Raw genomic sequence first — 20,535 nt, 5'->3', positions numbered from 1 at the left:
TGAATTCTGATACTTCATTCTGAAGCTTACGTAAAATTTCCACATTATTTTATGCAAGCATATCTTCTATCATTTTTCTCAGTCTTAAAAAAATGAGTTGAATCAAATGATCTGAAACCTATTGAGATTCTCCTCTATTGAATAAAATCTATTCATTAAAGGCATAATATGCCATTAAAAATCAGAAAAAAATTAATTACGGCAACATTACCCAAAGTGTGATTTGTGGAGGGCTAGTTTTGTCGGAGAGTCACATGATTAAGGGCAACTGGGAAATTAACAACAAAAAAATTAAATTTTGCTTGTTTTAGTGAAGGACTTCTGGAGCCTTCAATATGCTAATGTGCATCAATGAAAGCCGATGAGGGTTTAAAATGAACTGTTTTCCAAACATGTTTGACCACTGAGAATCACCTGGTCATAGACCATGTTTCATAAATGGTGATGGGCATACAGAGAGGCAAACCGCTGTTTCGCGTTATATGAACTGCCCTCCTCCCCTACTTCCCCCCTACCTTGGGAGAAGGAATTGCATTGATTTTTTTTTTTTTTGAGAAATGACTTCTCCCCCAGACCAAATTTTAGGAACACTGCGTTCTTCCTTGCATTGACAAGCAGCTCCCAGTTAAGCACCAGCTCTGTTTTACAGCTTGAACATCAATGACTCATTAGAATGGAAATCTCGAGTTCCCATTGTCCTATCCCACAGTGAATTCTCATTGGGAGCGGGGAAGGGCAGTGAGCTTAGGGATATTTAAGAAGTGAAATTAGTGCTTTAAACCACACTGTGGATGGGGAAATAGAAGCAAGGAGAAGCAATATTCCTATCTGGGAAAGTAATCAGACTTGGAAATATAGCCTCAAAAATGGACAATGGAGAAAAACTTACAGGAATTAGCTTCCAGCAGGAGACAAATAATTCAGAAGATCGAATTGAGAGATTTTGTTAGCATGGGTTCTGATTAAAAAAAAAAAAACAAGTAACTTCAACATCATTCATGCCTGAAACCCAAAAGAATATGGGCTCCACCCATATGTGCTTGTCAACCCCCTTGTCAATAATATTTTTGTTCCATTTAATGACCGTAGGGCGTGACTCATGAATTTGATGGTAAACAGGGCAGTTTTGTAGCCTCGGGTGGTTTTCACCATCTAAGCAGAAAGGGGGGATATTTAGGGTATAAAAAGGACATTAATTTTATAATAAAAATAGCATGAGAGTTTGGTGGATGGGGCTTAAATATCTCTGTGGAATACAAAGTTAAACAGATTACCATATGTTCCCTTCAGGAGCATTTGTGAAGTGAAGACCAAATGTGTTTTATAGAATGATGTTCTTCATAATGCAGATAGCCACTGATCTGAAGCTGAAGCTAGAATAAATATGATACCTTTTGAGTGCTATTCACAGACACTAGTGACCTATCAATTTCCCTATCTCGGGAAAAGGGAACCAGAGGATGACAGCTCCCTCCCAGAAGAGTGGTTGATATACGTTAAGTGGCTACGTCTCTGCTTCTGATTATTAATTGTGGCTAATATAGAGCAAGCAGATGTCCCCGGACTAGGCAGACGCTTCTTGGAACAGGGAGGTCTTTAGGCATGGCGGAAAGACGCTCCCGGTCTGGGTTTTTGGCTGTACCTTGAGGCCAAACAAGCTTGAGCTTCAGAGACTCTCACGTTTCAGGCCCTGGGAGGGGCCCTTCTAATGTGTTGTCATGGCGATATGTATCTATAACATCTGTGCAAGTAAAATGTTTGGGGCAGAATCGGTTAAGATGCTGCCTGTTTCCTCTCCAACTTCGCCTCAGCCATACTTAACCTTTGAGTTGAGTGGCATCAGAATGGCCATTGGTATTTTAAGGTCTAGTAATAGGAAATGTGCTTGGAGGACAGATTTCCTTGGGGGTTGGTATGATATATTTTTGTGCTCCTCCAATCAGTCAAGATCCTGCTAGTATCCTGGTTTGGAGTGGCTTCTAGAAACACCCCTACACCTACTGTGTCAATGAACCCAGTGCTGTGGTGGGAAGGCACAAAGCCAATGGCAGCCCTCTGATGTGAAGATAGCCTAAGGTGTCTGTACCGCCAATGGTCAGTAGAAGACAAACATGGTTAGGAAGGTAAGGAGTTGAACGCTAGTCTGTGGAAAATTCTTCTGAGCATCAGCTATGTATACTAGTAAGTGGAGAATATGATACTCGTCAATGGTCTACTTGGAAGTTCTGTTCTCTCAGGAGAATAGTCACTCTTGCAGCAGACACAATTATAAACGCACCATCCTGGGAGTAGTTCCATTGTCCGGCTCTTGGTTTTGGCTCAGGTCATGATCTCAGTTGGTGGGTTCAAGCCCGTGTCGGTGCGGAGGCTGTTTGGGATTCTTTCTCTCCTTCTCTCTCTGCCCCTCCCCAGCTCGTGCTCTCTCTTTCCCAAAATAAATTTTAAAAAATAAAGAAAAAACGAATTGTACCATACATTATTTTTTTTTTAAGGGAAATTAAAAGAAACTATCATAATGCCACTGCTTAAATTCCTTACTAATATGACACAGAATACCAGCATAAACGAGAAACAGTAAAATATGGAATACACCATAAAATAGGGACATCAGTGACAAACTGGTAACTGAGGGTCGTTCATTCAAAGAGTGTTCAGGGTTAGTCAGTCCATGAAAAACTTGGAATATCCCTGACATCCTACAGCTTACGTAGGAAAGAAACTTGACGGAGGCTTTCCCCAAGCTGAGAACTATTCTAAAAATGTATGTGACATTGCCTCTGAGATATAAAACTCCCATAAACATTTATAAACTACCAATAATAGAAGAGGTTTTGATCAACCATGCTGGGGAAGGATGACGCTATTTTTCTATTTCCTCTATAGAAAGATATTTTATAAAATCTCTGTCAGGACAAGACAAAGAACATGACACACAAAAAAAATGTAGGAAAAAATCTTTTAGAGATGTCAGGCAGTTACTAAAATATTGAGTTATTTTTCCAGATTCTGGCTCTTTAACATTTATAATTCGGCAGCCTGTATTTCCTCATTCCAAATAAAGTTACTTTCTCGTCTAATCTTGTATCAGTAATTTGGAATTCTTTTTTTAAAGGACGATCCAAATGGAAGAAATTTTAACATCAACAAAACCACATGATGCTGAATACTTCATCCGCATTGGCCTCAGTTTCCTCACCTGTAAAATGGGCGCCAATGACACCAGGTGAGCGGCTGTAAAGGGAACATGGAGAGGCGAAGGCACTGGAAAGGGCTTACATAACAAAATTCACGGACCCAGAGTCTGCGAAAACTGGAAGCAAGACCGAAGGTGCCAGGTCGCCCCCTGTCCTCCTGGCTCAACGCCAGTGAAGAACTTGCTGTGACATCCGTATGGTTCTTCTGGCATTAGCTCACCACAGGGTCCCATCCCCAGGCTCTTAGTGGCCTGTCCTCGAAGAGGCGGGGGGACAATTCTTTGCTAGTTGTCTGCAGGTTCACCTTTCCTCATCCTTGCTCCACCTTGCATTTTTCTGATAAACAGAAGGTGGGAAAGAGGCGGGTGCTACCTTCCTCCTGCCTCTGCGGTTTCTTCTGGAAGGCACGGTCAGGGAAGGTTGCCGTTTGCAGGCGTGTCTCAAAAGCAGTCCCCTTATCCAGATGCTGATTTCGCGGATGTCAGAGGCGGACGGCAGAGCATCTCCGCTGTCGCCACCGCAGACGCGGCAGGGGTGGCTCCCGAGCTGGCCGTGGTGAAGCAGCTTCTTAATCCTGAGTCAAGAAGTGGATTTGAAGCCGGTAGTTCTGGTGGCAGCTTCCTGATTCTCCATACTCCTGACATTCACAGGCCAGTCCCGCAGTACCTTTTCAGGACTCATTCCTAGAAGGTGACCCTCCGCTCCTCCATCGACTGTTAAGCGCCTCAGTGCGTTAATATTTTGTGCTTCCAAATCTGGACTGATGCAGGATGATGTGCAGACAGTTCCTTATTATTATTTTTTTAATGTTTATTTTTGAGAGAGACGGAGACAGAGCATGAGCAGGGGAGGGGCAGAGAGAAAGGGAGACACAGAATCCAAAGCGGGCTCCAGGCTCTGAGCTGTCAGCACAGAGCCGGATGCGGGGCTCGAACCCAAGAGCTGCTCAACCGACTGAGCCACCCAGGGGCCCCGACGTGCAGATAGTTCTAATGCAGCCTACAGAGCTCTCCCCTCCTGTAGGGCAAAGTGGAGAGAATCAGAAAGGTACATCCATCCGAATATGGCCTGGAAGTGACAGGGGACTGCTGACGGGGCCTTGCGTTGTGCTGAGGAGAGGCAATTTTAACTCTCCTGTTCGAGACTGAATAGGGACACATTGTTGTATATCCATATAGACAGGTAACAGTGACCGGGGACCAGAAACCCGGTCTCTGGAATTTAAGTTTCAACCTCAAGGAGAGGGAGGAGGTGAGAGCCTGAATCAGTTAAGTTTCTTTCACCTGGTGGAAAAAGCCTGGACAACGAAATAAAGTGTAGAGCTGGAAAAGTAAATGTTGCTCTCGCGAGCATAGGCATTGCCATCAACCCCACTATAGGATTCAAGTCACCGTATGTTGAGTGTTAACACGTGCCAGTTACCGTGTTTTCCGTGACTTAAGTTCGATCATTCCACCTCTCACAGAGACCCGACACGGGGGGGCTGACATCGTTTCCATTTAATACCTGGGGAAGGGAGCCATAACTCAGGTACCCGGTGATGCACAGCTAAGGAGGGGCCTAGATAGAATTCAGACTTAGGATTTGCATAAAGAGCTATAGGGGGAACATATGAGGTGCAGGAGAAGTATGAGAAGAAGATTTGGAAAGGGAAGGGGAGTTGGTTGATTCTTGAAAAGTCATGGGCAATATGATCCTGGTGCATGGGGAAGGATGCTGCACTCTCTAAGAGAATCATTAAGTGAGAAGAGACACGTGTTTTTCTGAGTGGGCATGGGTGGCCCTCGGGTCCTATCCCCTGGGCCGTGACGGCTGCCATGAGGATCCCTCCGTTCCCATCCCCTCCCACGCGGGTGCAAGCAGGATCGTCCAGGAGCAAATGGGTCGGCCTCACATCCGCCTGTTTAGTTGGACGTCAGAGCTCAGAGGGAGGGGCCTCAGACACCAGTGGAGACAAATGGGGCATTTTCCCCTTTCGTGAGCCACAAGTAGATGTAGTTGGAGAACTTGGCCTCCACGTGGAGGTCTGGGGTGACTATTGCACTGCTGTGGCTGCGGAAAGGCCAGAAACAGAACAAAGGTGACTCGGGGTCCCTTGCAGCATCTTTCCCGGTTCAGAGTCATGCTCAGGAAAGGCACTTGGCTCAGCGGTTAGTTATTCCTTCTTGTGACCCCTTAGCCCGTGCTTCACTCACTGACCCACATGTTTGCTCGTTTGTTCCTTTCTGCCTTCTCTGCCAGAGTCTGAGCAGCACTGCATGTAAGACCTCAGGCTCCACCTGGATTTGAACCCTGGTTCAAACACTTATTGGTGATAGGACCCCTGGGCAAAGATTGCCCCTCTCTACAGCTCAGTTTCCTTATCCTCACCTGTAAAATGGGACAGTTTTTACTCAGAGGGCTATTATGAAGAGTCCCTGAGTTTAATACAGGTCAAATGCTGAAACCACCACCTGGAACAGGGGCTCCTGGGTGGCTCAGCCAGTTGAGCATCTGACTTCAGCTCAGGTCATGATCTTGCAGTTTGTGGGTTCAAGCCCTGCACCGGGCTCGCTGCTGTCAGCGCGGAGCCTGCTTTAGACCCTCTGTCTCCCTCTCTCTCTGCCTACCCCCTACTCACACGTGCACACACACTCTCTCTCTCTCTTTCAAAAATAAGTAAACACTTAAACAACAACAACAATAAAACACTACCTGGAGCATAGTAAAAGCTCATGAAATCTTAGGGTTTTTTTTTCCCCATTCATTTTCAAACCATATGCTCCCAACCTCACACATTTATGTACTATTTTCATGATTTTTGCCATATCCTACACCTGTAATACCACTGTATTTGCTTAATACTTTTATTTAACTTAAATCGTCCTAAGCAATAGTATCAATGATATAAGGGATTTAATGTGCAGGTTAATTTTTTTTTGGTCACATCTCTTTCTTTGTCCCTTAGCAACTACAATTGAAACGTCAGTTTACGTATCCCTAAACATTATCTTGTGGGGTAGGCAATAACTCCACTTTAGGAAATACTTGTGTGAGTAACTGTGTTTTCGTGTTGAGTTATTTTATTAACTCACCAATTTACTAATTCCTCTAGTTGTTCATTCAAGGACTCCCTGCGTCATTAATGCTGGGAATTGTTTTTTTAACAGCCGTGTACCTAGTACCTCCTGTGCTGGACCCTGAAGGGACTCAGATACGCCCCAGGTAAGTCCTTGAGTGTGGGGAGCTTGCAGTCTGGCGAGGGAGGGAGGCAGCCCTGCGCATAAGCAATTGCAGCACACAGAGTTACAAGCCTCTGAGAGAGGTGTGCGGAGAAGGGATGGGGGCCCCAGGGGAGTCAAGGCTCCTGCAGTCAGATGATTCTCCAAGGACACAAGCTCAGCCTCCCCACTCCTGATAAAACAACAGTGGTCATGATGCAATAGTTGCTGGTTGTTGTTAAGTGCTGTGAACATCAACAAGGAAGGACTTCCAGTGTGGGCTTAGACAACACAGAAAATGGAAGCAGGAAGGATTCTGGTTAAAACGAAGATGCTTCAGCCAGTCCTCCCTCCCTCCCCCCTCTCTTGCTCCCTCCCTCTCTCCCTCCCATATGTATTTATTGAGCACCTACTATGTGCATAAGCCCGAGAACATAGTCTCTGCCATCATGGAATTTAAAAATCTCCCATGGGGACCAGATATTATGGCACAAACAATCGTACAGAGGACAATCCTAATCGTGACAATGGTCAGGGAGAACACAGAGTTATGAGAACATCTAGAAAACTCCAAGTAGACTAGGGAGTTAAAAGTGTGAACTCTGAGAGCTCTGTGAAATGTAAGGGAAGGAAGATCGACAGAACAAGGAGGAATTAGCCGAGGGGTTCTGGGTAGAGGCAGCTCAGCATGCAGGATGGCTGGAGACGGAATGAGACCCATGGTTTTTTCTTTGCTGGATGTTAGCGAAAGACCTTGAAGGAGGAAACCAGGGTATGAGGCTGGGGGCACAGGGCACAGGATGTTTAAGATCACCTGGGACATCGTAGGCACTGTATTGCCCGGGGGCTCCCGGCTCGATTTTCACTGGGAAATTCTCAGTCTCAACTGTGGGGTGGAGAATGCATTGGCCAGGGCGTGCACTTGAGCTGCGTTCTCAAGTCAAGGGTAGGAAAAGTGAAAAAGAAGGTCCTCAAAGTGATGAAGCAGAGTAGAAAAAATTTCAAACAGGTTCCCTGAATGAATTAATTGCCCGGGCGATCCCCCGGAGACCCAGTGGGGCCCGGGACGTGATGGAAACCAATGTCATGGCTGTATCGAAAGTTGCCTTTGAACTCCATGCTGTGGGAAGAGCACGGGCTTTGGAGGAAAGCAGATGGAGGTTCATACCCTGCCTCCATGTCTTTGGCTGCTTGACCTCAACCTGCCAAGCCCCCATTTCATCATGAACAGGATGGACACAATAACGGCACTGCCCACATGGAGCCATTGTAAGGCTTAGACAAAGAACACGCCGAACTTCTGGCACACAGTAGGTGATCAGTAAAGCAGAATATATCGGTAGGGCCGTGTCACATTCTGTTTTCTGTAGATGCTGAAGGGAACCAAGGTTTCATTTTGGGTTTACCAGGAATTCTGGAGAAGCAGCCACACTGTAAAAATATTCTTTCTGATATGCTGCACATTATAGTAAATGGCATTATTCATGGATGTGTCAAAGCCATAAAATAGGAGATTTTGAGGCGATCACAGCTGTGAATGATTAATATTTTCATCCCAAGATGCCAGGGAGGTAGCAAGGCTATGTTAATTATTACATGCCTGAGCCTCGTACTGTGGGCTTCCTCCCCAAGTGCCTGTTAATTTGCTCATGTGCTGTGCAGTGAATAGGAGTAGGGAACTGTCCCCTCAGAAAACACAGCGGATCTCTGGCAGTCCTCATGTCCCCCGTAACTGCTTTATACTTCTGCAGGAGGGAAAAAAAGCCCCGAATCTGATAACAATGATGGGTTTTAAGCAGCAATGCTAAAGAAATGCTTTATCAAAGATGGCTTTGAGCTTTCCTTTTTGTTTCCTTTTTATTTACCTTTTCCTTAATTTTCTCTCGAAAATTTTAGGTGCACTGAAATCAAAAATACCTCCTATGCAAATACCGTCATCTCTTAAATTGTTTGCCATAGGTGTTAAATTTTAAATTTCTTGAGTCATCTCCCTGTCACTATTTAAAATGTATTTGTACGTATAGACACTGTGTCCTTTTGTATTTTTGACTCAAGAAGGGCAGCTCTATCGCCCTGTAAATATTTGTTTAGCCTTCGGTGTTATGTCTCTTTATTCGGAGGATGTTGGTTTCTTATCTTTACCTCTAAAACCCCTCTTAAAACTACAGGTAGATTCTTAAAAATTAAAAAAAAAAAAAAAAGAAAAGAAAAAGCAAAGACCAAGAGCTATGCCCTCATCGCCAGCGGGAATGCGTGAATTTCTCTAAATCCCAATGTGTTCTTCTACACCGAACCAATCCCTCCTGCAATTTCCGTAAATCTCTCTATTCATATGATTTCACTAGGATCCGTCTCTGTTGAAAAATCTAGTTGAGGTGCCTGGCAGTCTGGAAGGGGAAGATCTATTAATTTCATCATTTGTATGAATCATGTCTAAATGATCTCAGCAGAGAAAATGTGTTAGCCATTTAAATCTCATCATTACATATTATATAATAATTACTGCTAATTCTAGTTTGGATGGGCCACAGTTTTGGCTTTCTGTCCCCTTTTTCAAAGGGGAGGGTAGGGTGACCTCAGCGAATGTAGCCCCTCCAGACTTAACGCCTTCCCTTGCCTTCCTCATTATGGACTTAATAGCCACATTCAACATCAAGCGTCTGGCCAACTTAAAGTCTGTTTTGTGCTCGTAATTAGTATTCATTTTGTGAGCGTGGAGTTCACCCTCAGCACAGAACGGAGCCTCATGTTAATCACTGCTGTGTCTTCCTCGCTTTGCTTCTGATCCGTCCGCATCGTGAGCCTTGTCCCATACCTCATGTGTTGCCCTTACCAGCCACACGGGCACCTCCACACCGCACGGTGTCAGAATTAGAAACTTTGGGCAGATCTGTAATCACGCCGTTCTCATCAACTCTGTGCGTGTTATTCATTTCATTTCCACATTCGAACCGCTAATATGCCTTAATTTCTCTCACTTTGTGAATATTTAATTCCTCCCTTTTCAACATCATTTTTAGGTTGTGTGAATCATTTTCAAAGCCTTTGCTCTTCTCCGCACACTATCATCTGCATATTTTATGAAATGGCACGGTTGAGTCTCGGAGGGCTCTTGATAAAAATGGAACTGGCAGCCTGCTCATTAGCTGTTTACCTGGAGCTGTGTGAATCCCCGATAATGGCACGCTCCCATTTGGATTCGAATTAGGATGCTCTGACAAATAACAACCAGAAGCCTTCTCGGGGACGTCGCCTGCCTTCCAGTGCCCTCCTCTCCTCATTTGCGGAGAGTTTCTGGGAAGCTTGCTTTGGGGGGCTGTCCTAGGGAATGTTCCACCCTGACTTCAGAGGCAGCTTAATTTTTGAAGCGGAAACACAAAAGCTTTAGCAAATTAGCACCTCCAAGGAGAGTGAGATTCCCCAGAAAGGACACATTCTAAAGGTCAGGTTATTTGACCTTCTGGAGTTCTGCAGATGCCAGAAGTCAGTTCTCTGCTTTAACCGGGTGGCCAAGGGCCCCATGTTGTCTGGGGCTGGGGTTTCCTGGGGCGAGGGTCCTGTGGCTTTGAAAGCATGAAAGTTCCAGGCAAATGAGGATGGCTTGGTCACCCTCATGACCAACTCCATGACCTGTGTGATGCTCCCGGCCTTGAAAGTAGCTACGATGGTCAAGGTACTGTAGAGCTGAGCTTCCTGGCTTTGCACACCAAGAAGTCGAGGGGAAGGCACAGCACACAGACCTGTGGTCCGTGAGCTTAGCTTGAACACTCAAACTATTTTTATGAGCTGATAACCTGCATTTAAAAATCAGGAGATTCAGGGGCACCTGGCGGGCTCAGTCAGCTAAGCATCCGACTCTTGATTTGGGCTCTGGTCACGATCTCACAGTTCATGAGATTGAACCCCGCATCTGGCTCTGGGCTGACAGCACAGAGCCTGCTTGGGATTCTCTCTCCCTCTCTCTCTGCCCCTCCCCTGCTCATGCTCACACTCTCTTTCAAAATAAACAAATAAAAAAAATAAATAAAAATCAGGAGATTCACATAGAAACATTCAGGATTTTCACTTCCCTTGAAAAGCCGAAGACATGGCTGGCCTGTGTCCGCATTCTTTTTTTTTTTTTTTTTTAATTTTTTTTTCAACGTTTTTATTTTATTTTTTTGGGGGACAGAGAGAGACAGCGCATGAACGGGGGAGGGTCAGAGAGAGAGGGAGACACAGAATCAGAAACAGGCTCCAGGCTCTGAGCCATCAGCCCAGAGCCTGATGCGGGGCTCGAACTCCCGGACCGCGAGATCGTGACCTGGCTGAAGTCGGACGCTTAACCAACTGCGCCACCCAGGCGCCCCCTGTGTCCGCATTCTTAAAAAAAAAAGAAAAAAAAAATTTTTTTCAACGTTTATTTATTTTTGGGACAGAGAGAGACAGAGCATGAACGGGGGAGGGGCAGAGAGAGAGGGAGACACAGAATTGGAAACAGGCTCCAGGCTCCGAGCCATCAGCCCAGAGCCTGACGCGGGGCTCGAACTCACGGACCGCGAGATCGTGACCTGGCTGAAGTCGGATGCCTAACCGATGGCGCCACCCAGGCACCCCTGTGTCCGCATTCTTTACGGGAATGATCGGTCAGCTGGAGCTGGACGTTGACTGTCCCTTTAGGTGGGGTACCTGCTTTCCAGTTTTATCATCCTCCCCGGCTGGCTCCATTGAGTCTGTGCAGCAATCCCGTCTCAGTTTGCATTTGGCCGTGTAACCCCGCGTAAAACTGAGTGTTTTGGCAGGAGATTCAGGCCTGCGTTCTGTTGTCTCTGAGCTGACTTTGGGCAAGATAAGTAAACACACTGGGCCTCAGTTTCCCCATCTGTAACCCGAGGATAATAAAGGGTACTGGTATAGTATGTTGTAAATATTAAGTTGAATAAAATATGCCCACTGAGAAAATGCAAAGACACAGTTTAGCGGTGGCCCAGTCCAAGTAAGTGTTTATGAAAAGCATTTGTTCTTTTGCTTTGTACCGTATTATCATTCGTTTTACAGAAAAATAAACCAGAACCCAGAATTGCCTGGTGAGTTACTTAGAATATAAATAGAAACCGTGTGGCTGAAAACAATAAGAGGGGGATATTATTGGCATTGAGAGAAGTTGTTTTATAATGTCGGTAGGAACCAAACATTGAGGTGCACCCAGCCAGCTCCAGGTGACTACCTATGCGATTACTGATACTGCTGACTGTGACAGGGGAAACAGAACATTCCGTTCTCCATGTACAGGTAATCTTGTGTTCCTCCTCGCATTAGCAAATCCTCTAACACCTTTATGAGTTCAGCAAACCTATACTTTTTAAACAAACTGAATGTCTTTGTAGTAGAATCTGTTTCCTGAAGATTTTCTCCTGTTGAAATGGTTTTATCCTATAGTAGCCTTGTGACGCTGGGGCTTTTATCACTAGGCAAAAATGATACGCTATTAATACCTTGGATTTACATAGCGTTTTTCTTCCGAACAGTTCAAAGGTACTAGATGGTTCTCAAAGAAATGGTATTTGACATTAGTGAAGAAGATGTTACATGACAGGAAATAATTGTCTATCTTATTAAGTGTTTCCTCCCCCCACCTCCCCCTTTTAAAACAGACTTGTAATACCACAGGCTCAGAGCTTTCCTAAGGAGATAATTTGGGAAGCTCTGTGGTTTGCTGGGAAGTATTTTTGATTCTGAGTTATTAGGACCTGGGCTTGAAACTCTGGTTGGTTCCTGGAGCTGTCTGGGCTTGGCACCCACAAAAATAAGCAGATTTTTGAAGAGACTCAAATAAAGGGACTATTTACAAAACTGTGGGCAGGTATAGAGAAGCCGCCAGGATAGAGGGAGACCCAAGGAATACTCACAGAGAGGCCCTTTTGTGACCTTGTGCCTCAGAGGCAAGAGGAAGGAGAGGTGGGTAGACTCAAGAGACCAAGGGCCATGTGGAGATGACCACCTTATCTCAAGAGGGTTCTGCTCCACACAGGGAGGGAGCTAAAGGGAAATACACTGAGATCACTCTCTCTTTTTTCCCCTGTAATTTATTGGTGGTGTTCCCTATTGGCCAAATCCAACCAGAAGCTTTGGGAAGAAGAACCCTTGATAGTAGTGTATACTGCTTAGCCTCCCAAGACACTGCAAATGAGGGGCTGGTATAGAAGGAACCAGAAAGGGACAGCATAATCAGCTACGATTCTGAGTCAGTCTTTTTATCATGTCCAAATTTCCTTCTTAGCAAGCTGAAGCTACGTGTGTAATACCTACCTCAAAGTGTTATTTGAGGACAAAGTGATGTAACACGCACACTCTCCTGGCAAGTAACGGGTCCTCACTTGAAGGATGAAATAGACCGGTGTTTTGCATATGGCCATTTCATCTATGAGGCAACACAAGCTGAGGGCTGGGGGGCTAAAAGTTTTCTGATACTCTAGGAAAATATTTGAGCCCTGAAAATACAAATCATGGCTTTAAAATATAAAATGTAACTCAATAACAATAGATAAATCTTTATCAATTTTAGATGAAGCATAATAATGTTATGCATTATTCAGCTTTGTCAATGAATCAAGCTGTAACCAACTCTTATTTAGCTCTATATAAGCTTATTTAAAGTGGGACGTGTTCGATACGTCTATCTAGGACTTACCGAGTTCTCGATTGATCTGTTTCACATACTGGTTTTCCTGGGGAAGATTATATTTTAAGAGGTTTACGTTTATGATCATCTCAGTGTTTTGACTGAGTAGTCGAATAACAGAGCAAGAAGGGACACTGGAGAACATGGAGACTAGGCGGAAGAAAAACAACAACAATGACAATAACAACAGCTGGTGACCCAAAGGGCATACTCAGCCCCATGATCCTTTTACATAGAAATTATGTCTTTCAAAATTCTAAATAAAATTAATTTTAAAAGAAAACGATTAAAAACTTCTAGAAAACATTTTTTTTTACCTCTTAATTCCTCAGAAATTACGATGCATTTTGAACGATGTCATCTGAGCCTTGATGAATGCAGGGTAACCCACATTTAAACATGATGTTTTGCATAGAAGCTGGGATTTCCACTTTCTATCTAAAGGTCGGAAGGTCCTCAATCTGGTTCTAGGTATCCCACACCAATGGCAATTGTAGTGAAACAGAATAGCTCTGAGCTGTTGAGAGGACCAAGGCTCTCAGATCAGCCCTGTCCTTTCTCACCTCTTCTTTGTTCATTGGAGTTGGAGGAACCTAGTCTGGTGGCTCCAGACTTGGGGTTCCTGAACCTGTAGAAGACCTATAGGGAGGAATGGAGAGGCATGGACCCATTTTAATATTCTACAGTATTAGTGTACATCTTACCCAGAATAAAGCAACAGATCAAGTTGTTGGTTCACTTGAGTATAATAATAACGGTTGCCTCCTAATCAGGTTCTTATTGGCAGGTGATGAGCAAATAGCAATAATAATAATAATAATAATAATAATAATAATAAATAAGGGGTTGGGGTGGTTGGTCTGATACATAGTAAATGCAGTGCAATTGATAAGTGTGAATTTCTTGGGATGGAAGAGAAAGGGGAGAGAGGAAGGGAGTCCTTGGCAGTGGAAACTTTAAGGAAATGTCACTCCAGAGACGTTTAGTGACCTGTTCAAAAAATCACATGCCTAGTCAGGAAGTGGCAGGCCTCTTGGCTCTCAGTCCCATATCCTTTGCTTTCAAACTGCATTCTAACTTGGCAGTCAAACTTATGGAAAAACCATATTCAAACTGCCTAAGCAAATCCTCGCTAACAAACTGACTTTCAGAGAGAAGATTCTCCTGTTTTTGTCTAGCTACATGCCAGCAAGGATTTGAACAAAAATAGCTACGCTATATGGTTTATGTGCAATATTCCTCATATATATTAGGGAACATTAGGGTTTTGTACCAGGACTATTATTTCTCTTTTTTTTTTTAATTTTTTTTTTCAACGTTTATTTATTTTTGGGACAGAGAGAGATAGAGCATGAATGGGGGAGGGGCAGAGAGAGAGGGAGACACAGAATCGGAAACAGGCTCCAGGCTCCGAGCCATCAGCCCAGAGCCCGACGCGAGGCTCGAACTCACGGACCGCGAGATCGTGACCTGGCTGAAGTCGGACGCTTAACCGACGGCGCCACCCAGGCGTCCCTCGACCAGATGATTCTTTTTTTTTTTTTTAATTTTTTTTTCAACGTTTATTTATTTTTGGGACAGAGAGAGACAGAGCATGAACGGGGGAGGGGCAGAGAGAGAGGGAGACACAGAATCGGAAACAGGCTCCAGGCTCTGAGCCGTTGGCCCAGAGCCCGACGCGGGGCTCGAACTCACGGACCGCGAGATCGTGACCTCGCTGAAGTCGGACGCTTAACCGACTGCGCCACCCAGGCGCCCCTATTATTTCTCATTTAAGATACTTCGTATATTATATTTTACTTTATGTATGATAATATATATGGTATTTTAGAGATAATAGATCACTCGTGTCTTAATTTCCACAATCTGCGAATTTGGGATTATAATAAATTATTTTGTGATGGCGACTAGAGATATACACATAATATATGTGAATATTTTTTAACTCCTTAAGTGAGAGGCACATTATAAATGCGAGCCATTCTTCAGTATTACTCTTGAAAAAAAATAGCCCATGTAATCTTGCAAATAAAAGATAATTCTGCAGAAAATGTCTCTGTGTCACCTTTCTAGTGTTAAGCACTTCAAGTGAAGAAGCTTCTGGGCCTCTGCTTGTATGACTGTTCACAATCTAATTGATCTCACTGTCTGAATTGTCCTTTCTTAATTTCACTGCATTACTCATTTACTGCGCTCGCTGTTGAGATATCTGCGAGAGGTAGCAGGGCTCCCCCCAACCTTAGTCAATTAGACAAGCTATTGTTTCTGATTAAGACATCACATCCCAGAGAATAATAGCAATTCGAGTTGGAACAGAGACCCTGTGGGTCATGCTGTCCACTCCCCTGCCAGCTCAGGAGAATGTTTTACATTACATTGTAGTTTTGTGTGGTTTTCCTGATGTTGGTTTTAAAAAAATCCAAGCACTCATCAGTGTTAATTACACCCCTGTCCTGCATCCCTGCCATGACTTAATCTTACTACAGTGCATTGCTGATTCTCATGAATTGGCACTGAATGATGGCTTCTTGATATCATCTCATCAAAGGACAGGGACATGGGACATTTTCTTTTGAGCAGAGAAAGCAACTGTTGTCATTTTATTTGCTTTCGTTTTTGTCAGGAGTTGGAAGTGAATTTTATCCAAATATATTCACCTGCCAGAGTTTCTGAGCTTCAAAATTGTTAGAACGTGGTAGGTCAATTTTTCATTAACTATTCTTTTTTTAAATCAGGTATCTCCATTATCAGAAGGGTTAAGCTCTCCATGTAGAGAATGGTGTCCATAAGAAAGAAGCTCAAATTTCTTAGAAACTGCTTTGAATCAGTTCTTCCTTTGCATGGGGTTCAGAAGAATTGCCTCAGTGGGGAAAAATGACCTTGAGTATGGTTAATATAAGAAAAGGTGATGGGGTGCCTGGGTGGTTCAGTCAGTTAAGTATCCGACTTTGGCTCAGGTCATGATCTCATGGTTTGTGAGTTCAAGCCCCGCATCAGGCTCTGTGCTGACAGCTCAGAGCCTGGAGCCTGCTTCGGATTCTGTGTCTCCCTCTCTATCTGTTTGTGCTCTGTCTCTCTCTCTTTCTCAAAAAGAAATAAACATTAAAAAAATTTAAAAAATATATAAGAAGAGGTGATTTATTATTAGTAGTATCATTATTATTGTTATTGTTATTATTATTATTATTATTATTATTATGCATTTTGAGCCCTTGCTCTATGCTAACCACTTTGCAAAGTGCTTTACATGCGTTATCTCATTTAATCCTCACTGCTACCTGGGGCCAAGGACCATTATTATACTCAAAGGAAAAAGAAGCCAGAGAAGTTATAAAACCTGCCAAGGTCACTATGCTAGTACATTATGAAGCTAAGATAATAATGATAATGATAATTATATTGACATAATATTTAATAATTATAGTTCATATTTGATAGTAATGATAATAATAATTGGAAGCCTTTTCTTTCCACCTCCAAGGTGGCACTTTGAATGGAACACAGGGCCATTTTTTGAGCTTGAGAATTTCCAAACCTGTTACAGCATCCTAATGACCAGGACATTTATTGTATGCCACCATTTTCCATTAAATATTGTATTTGTTGAAATCATCTCATGTAGATCTACCTCAAGTGATTTAGTAAATACATATTTTGAACATCATCCCTAATTTGGTTGGTTTTTTTTTTTTTTTTGGTCATTTTCCAAGTAATGCAAGCATATGATTTGTTTAAAACATTTTTTAAATCTTTTTAATGTTTATTTGTTTTTGAGAGAGGGAGAGAGAACAGGGGAGGAACAGAGAGAGAGAGGGAGACACTGAATCCAAAGCAGGCTCCAGGCTCCAAGCTGTCAGCACAGAACCGAACACGGGGCTCGAACCCACCAGATGTGAGATCATGACCTGAGACAAAGCTGGATGCTTAACCAGCTGAGCCACCTAGGTGCTCCCATATTATGTGTTTTAAATTAAAAACAGTACAGGAGGGAATAAAATGATAAAATGGCCCCCTTCCCCTGCCAGTCTTGAGCATCTGTTCCAACTCCTAGATATATCACCTGCCAACAGTTCCATTGGCCTTCTTTCAGAAAGGTATTATAGGGGCATCTGGGTGGCTTAGTCAGTTAAGCATCCGACTCTTGATCTCAGCTCAGGTCTTGATCTCAGGGTTGTGAATTCAGGCTCCACCTTGGGCTCTGTGTTAGGTGTGAAACCTACTTAAAAAAAAAAGGTATTAGAAATACTTCAGTCACTTAAGTTTCATATGTTTTTTTAAATGTTTATTTATTTTGAGAGAGAGACACAGTGCATGTAGGGTGGGCAGAGAGAGTAGGGGGCGGGCAGAGGATCTGAAGCGGGCTCTGTGCTGATAGCAGAGAGCCTCATATGGGGTTCTAATTCACTACCTGTGAAATCATGACCTGAGCTGAAGTCAGTTGCTTAACCAACTGAGCCACCCGGGTGCCCCCACCCAGGTGCCCTCCTATGTCTTTTTAACCCAAACGAGATGACACTATGCATATTGTGCTATGCTATTTTTCTATCTTAATACATAATAACAATAATGCATAGTGTGTCTAATATTCATTAGGTATTTTTCTAAGCCCTTTATACGTATTAACTCATTTAATCTTCATGATGACTCTATGAGATATGCATATTCCTATCCCTGTTCTGCACAGGAGAAAACAGGCACATAGAGGTTAAAGTAATTGCTCAAGAACATACGTTATTAAAGGGATGAAGCTGGAATTTGATTATACCTTGGATATCTTTCAATTTCAGGAATAATGAATCTTACGCCTTTTAACTTTTGTATAATATTTCGCCATTCACTATATCAGAGTCCCCTACAATGAACATTGGGGCTACCTGCTTTTTTTTTCTATTTTAAACACTGTTGCAGTAATCATCTTTAGGCACACACAGCTTTGTGGACATGGGCAAGCGAACATTCCTAATTCAGATTCCTAGAACAGAATCCCTTGGTCAAAGTCATGAGCATTTAAGACAGAGAAAAAGCCAAATTATCCTTTAGAGAAGTGATTCCCATTTCCCTCCCATTGTGGAAAACTCTGACAACTTCGTTCTCTTCTTAAAAACTTCCATTTCCAGGGGTGCCTGGGTGGCGCAGTCGGTTAAGCGTCCGACTTCAGCCAGGTCACGATCTCATGGTCCGTGAGTTCGAGCCCCGCGTCAGGCTCTGGGCTGATGGCTCAGAGCCTGGAGCCTGCTTCCGATTCTGTGTCTCCCTGTCTCTCTGCCCCTCCCCCGTTCATGCTCTATCTCTCTCTGTCCCAAAAATAAATAAACGTTGAAAAAAAAAATTAAAAAAAAAACAAAAACAAAAACTTCCATTTTCAGAGGCTGCAGGATTGAGCATATTTTCCTTAACTTAGCTTCACCCCAACTTCCCAGACTCATTCTTTTAGAAACGCTGGTGTTTTCTTGCTACTCTGACCTTCTTTCTGCTCCCTGACTGGGCCCTGTTCTTCTGTGCCCCTTTCCCTGAGTACCCGCTACTCCCTCTGCCTGGAATTCACTTCCGACCACCTTCAGTGGATACATTCTTACTTGGGTTTCATGACCCAACTCAAATACCTTCCCTCTGTTCACTGACAGACAGACCTGGTCATTCCTTTCATTAGCTCTCGGCAACCTGCATTGTAGCAGGTTCAACATGTTGACAGTCACATAATCTGTGCTGCAGAAACGTAGACTTATCTTCCTACAACTAAAATAAAATTTTAACTCAAGTGCCTTGGTTTCCACCAATGGCTGAAAACTCTTAATCTCATCACCTCTGTCACCACCAAAATAATTTCCAGTAATGTCTAAGATTCTCTACCTATCCTCCTCCTTCCTGGGTTTTATAATTTTTGAAGCATTGCTGTTGACGAGACAGTCATCCTGGCATCGAAGAAGAAACTGTCCAGGGCTCATACCATCCTCTGGCTCTGCTGGTCTCCACTACTAATAGGTTATTTCATCTGGTGTTTGGGGATCGTGTTCTGGAATCTCCTTCTCATAGCTAGCATTTCTGCATTCTTTGTCCATTCTCTACATCTTAGCGTATACCCTGTGCTCCTTGGGAGCCCAGGAACTCTTGGCTGGTTTCCTCATACCATACTGGCACAATCGGTGCTCTATGACACTGTCCTTGGAACTCTGCATCTGGACACATCTCTCAGCCCTTGCTAATAGACTGCATGGGTGCCATATTGGTTTTGCTGGTCCCATGTTTTTGTAGTAGTGTGTTGAATGGGAGAGAACCTTTTCTAAGTGGCTTACAGGCTGACTGGGCTATGCCAGAGGAAGTGACTTACAAGTACTCATGACCCAGGATTTTCCAAACCTATCTGAGAATTTGCCCGACACCCGACATCTCCCACTAAAGGTTGTTCTTTATGAGGGGAGAAAGGCCGGGGCTGCTTCTTAGATACTGTTCTCCAAAACTCTTCTCCCACCCAGTGTAATTTTTTAAAGAAAATTTCTTTACCAGGTGATAATAAGACTACAACATCATCATATATCTGCCCCTCTTGTTTTGCTTTCCTTATGAAACAGCATTTCCACAGTCTTTTAAGCTCTTCCATTGATATTTGGAATTCTGATAAAACCACTTCTTTTCCTCTGAACCAAGCCTGGTTCTTGAAAATCAAGAGCACTTAGGCTTTCACAGTATTATTTGTTGGACAAGTTCAATGAATTGAAAATTGGCTTAAAAAAAAAATCTGTATCTACCTTCCCCTCAAAGGTGTTAGTGAGGGTTATAGCAATGTGGTAAAGGGTATTGGAAATCTACGTATTTTAATACCAACCTTTTTTACCCATCGCAGGACCTGCAATGTATTATAGTATTTTCTACACCAATTGCCATCCTTTGTTTTCCCTTCATGCCTTACCTGTGAGCTCCTCCAGGAACACTTCTCCCAACACTTCAGCAGCAGCCCTCCTGGAGACACATGTAAGTGCTCAGTGTATCAATAAGCAAATATTTATTGAGCATCACTTCGGGCAAGACACTGGGCTAGCCATCGAGGATCAGCATCAATCAAAACAGAGTCACGACTTTCACGAAGCTTACGTGCTGGCGAGGGGGGTTAATATTTAATAAGTCATCAGCACAGTTTATTAATTACAACTGTGATCATGGTTTTTATTCTCTGCTTCTACTTCTTGTTGTGAAGGCGGACCCTGGGATGTCCCTTTTACTTTCTGAGGAAGGGACCCTTGAGTTGAGATGTGAAAACGCATCAAAGGGAAGCAGGCAAGCTATGGTCAAATAGAATGGAGAAGGGAAACATTGAATTAAGAAACAGGGCAGAAGTCTCCCTGGGGAGGAAGGACCTCAGCTTGTCCAAAGCTCAAAGGGAAGGCCCCCTGGACTGCAGGACGAAGAGGAAGAGCCGCACGATGACAGGATGGAGCCCGAGCAAGCATTTTAATGCTTACTGAATAAATGAACGGATGAATGA

The 20,535-nt window shown here is 43.6% G+C and overlaps 1 long non-coding RNA gene across 5 annotated transcripts in view; it reads left to right on the top strand.

The window, feature by feature from the left end:
- The window catches only part of LOC111559754, a 496,575-nt gene that overhangs the window by 313,536 nt on the left and 162,504 nt on the right, over positions 1-20,535 (top strand). For all 5 annotated transcript variants that reach the window (XR_006595058.1, XR_006595059.1, XR_006595060.1 and 2 more), the window contains exons 7-8: positions 3,113-3,223; positions 6,344-6,398. This is a non-coding gene — a long non-coding RNA (uncharacterized LOC111559754). The remainder of the gene's footprint in view (positions 1-3,112; positions 3,224-6,343; positions 6,399-20,535) is intronic.

This window comes from Felis catus, chromosome A3, assembly GCF_018350175.1.
Source record: "Felis catus isolate Fca126 chromosome A3, F.catus_Fca126_mat1.0, whole genome shotgun sequence".
Classification (NCBI taxonomy): domain Eukaryota; kingdom Metazoa; phylum Chordata; class Mammalia; order Carnivora; family Felidae; genus Felis; species Felis catus.
This window is presented reverse-complemented; position numbering and strand designations above follow the sequence as displayed.